Below are 2,774 nucleotides of genomic sequence, written 5' to 3'. Positions count from 1 at the left end.
ACTAGTGATATGATATATGATATGACAGTTATAAACTCACTAGATACAGTGCATTTGGAAAGTATTCATTCCCCTTCCACATTTTGTTACATTACAGCCTTATTCTAAAAAAGATTAAATAAAAACAATACCTCATCAATCTACACACAATACCACATAATGACAAAGTAAAAACAGGTTTTTAGACATTTTTGCTAATTTATAAAAGATAAATCACATTTAAATAAGTATTCAGACCCTTTACCCAGTACTTTGTGATGCAATTTTGGCAGCGTTTACAGCCTCAAGTCTTCTTGAGTATGATGTTACAAGCTTGGCACAGCTGTATTTGGGGAGTTTCTCCCATTCTTCTCTGCAGATCCTCTCAAGCTCTGTTAGGTTGGATGGGGAGCATCGCTGCACAGCTATTTTCAGGTCTCTCCCGAGATGTTCGATCGGGTTCAAGTCGGGGCTTTGACTGGGCCACTCAAGGACATTCAGCGATTTGTCCCGAAGCCACTCCTGCATTGTCTTGGCTGTGTGCTTAGGGTCGTTGTCCTGTTGGAAGGTGAACCTTCGCCCCAGTCTGAGGTCCTGAGCGCTCTGGAGAAGGTTTACATCAAGGATCTCTCTGTACTTTGCTCCTTTCATCTTTCCCTTGATCCTGACTAGTCTCCCAGTCCCTGTCGTTGAAAAACATCTCCACAGCATGATGCTGCCACCACCATGCTTCACCGTAGGGATGGTGCCAGGTTTCATCCAGACGTGACGCTTGGCATTCAGGCCGAAGAGTTTAATCTTGGTTTCATCAGACCAGAGAATCTTGTTTCTCATTGTCTGAGTCATTTAGGTGTCTCCAAGAGGGCTGTCATGTGCCTTTTACTGAGGAGTTGCTTCCATCTGGCCACTCTACCATAAAGGCCTGATTGGTGGAGTGCTGCAGAGATGGTTGTTCTCCCATCTCCACAGAGGAACTCTAGAACTATGTCAGAGTGACCATCGGGTTCTTGGTCACCTCCATGACCAAGGCCCTTCTCCCCTGATTGCTCAGTTTGGCTGGGCGGCCAGCTCTAGGAAGAGTCTTGGTGGTTCCAAACTGTTTTGGTACCCTTCACCAGGTCTGTGCCTCAACACAACCCTGTCTCGGAGCTCCACAGACAATTCCTTCAACCTCATGGCTTGGTTTTTTCTCTGACATACACTGTCAACTGTGGGACCTTATATAGACAGGTTGTGCCTTTCCAAATCATGTCCAATCAAGTTCTAGAAACATCTCAAGGATGATCAATGGAAACAGGATGCACCTGAGCTCAATTTCGAGTCTCATAGTAAAGGGTGTGAATACATATGTAAGGTATTTTTGTTTATAGGTTTTATAGATTTGCAAACATATCTAAAAACCTGTTTTTGTCATTATGGGGTATTGTGTAGATTGCTGAGTTTTTTTTGGTATTTAATCCATTTTAGAATAAGGCTGTAATGTAACAAAATGTGAAACAAGTCAAGGGGTCTGAATACACGGTATTTGACACATGATATGTAATATNGAATACACGGTATTTGACACATGATATGTAATATGAGAGGTGTAAAGTGAAGCTTCTGTCTCGTACTTGTCACTCCAGGCCCCAGTCCACTCTATCTCTCCCCAGGGYTTGCGGATACGGACCAGTTTGGTCTTYTTCCCCCTGTACACCACCTGATGGAGAGGGATACTGCATTACACAGACGCTTAGTAGCTGGGCAAATCACCAGCCTTGAGTCAATCAAACTGATGCAAAGGGAAACACATTTGTATTGGTTTCAACGCTGTCTTTTCTGTCCAATCGGATGTAATTATTGTTCTCTCTGTTTGGAACCCCACTAAAACAAACTGGGATTACCCTCTTAGTGTCAATCAAACATTGGCTCACCTCGTCGACCGCTGTCAATGAGTAGGCGTGGCCTTTCACTAGCTTCTTAAAGGTCACGGCCTCCATGTCATGACTGCCGGTGATCTGGGGATAGAGAAAGGACACGGTCAGGGAAGACACACGCACACAAACGCACGCACGCACACACACACACACACACGTACAAACACTGCTACATGTGTCGGTTCAGCGTTTGTGAGGGGTATCGGTACTAACGTCTATGGAGCAGCCCAGCAGTGAGCCTCTCTCCACGGCCCGGCTGATGATGCTGTAAAGGTCAGAGGGCGCCTTCCTCAGCTCGAACATCTCCGTCACTCCTCCTGTGAAGTCCTCAAAACCCTCTGACGTACTGCCTCCCGACAGAGCCTCATAACAGCCATTCAACCTGCAACAAGGGTTGACAATTCTGTGTCAAAAGTCTATGTAAGACCACAAATGACAATACAATAAGCATACAGACATATCATTTTATATTTACATTTTGGTCATTTAGCAGACGCTCTAATCCAGAGCGATACTGATATCATAACACACACAAACATATACATAGACAGAGTGAAAGAAATGCAAAGCCCACATTTACATTTGAATTCTTCTAACCACCCTCTRCTCCTCTCCTCCCTCATCCCTCCTTACTTGGCATAGGCCTTCTCCAGCAGGGCGCTCCAGAACTCTCCTCCCTCGGCAGAGTGGACAAACAGCAGCTTCCCATCCTTCACCGGCAGCCTGTCATCYATCACCACCTCCACCCACTCRCCATACTGCCAGAACTACAACACAGAGACACTAGGGAGTTTATAACCATCTCAGAACTACAACACACAGACAGTAGGGAGTTTATAACCATCTCAGAACTACAACACACAGACAGTAGGGAGTTTA

The 2,774-nt window shown here is 45.2% G+C and overlaps 1 pseudogene; it reads right to left on the bottom strand.

Moving 5' to 3' along the window:
* Window positions 1-2,774, bottom strand: part of LOC112070572 (calpain-1 catalytic subunit-like) — a 52,494-nt pseudogene that overhangs the window by 9,878 nt on the left and 39,842 nt on the right.

This window comes from Salvelinus sp. IW2-2015, unplaced genomic scaffold (assembly GCF_002910315.2).
Source record: "Salvelinus sp. IW2-2015 unplaced genomic scaffold, ASM291031v2 Un_scaffold1370, whole genome shotgun sequence".
Taxonomy (NCBI): Eukaryota; Metazoa; Chordata; class Actinopteri; order Salmoniformes; family Salmonidae; genus Salvelinus; species Salvelinus sp. IW2-2015.
This window is presented reverse-complemented; position numbering and strand designations above follow the sequence as displayed.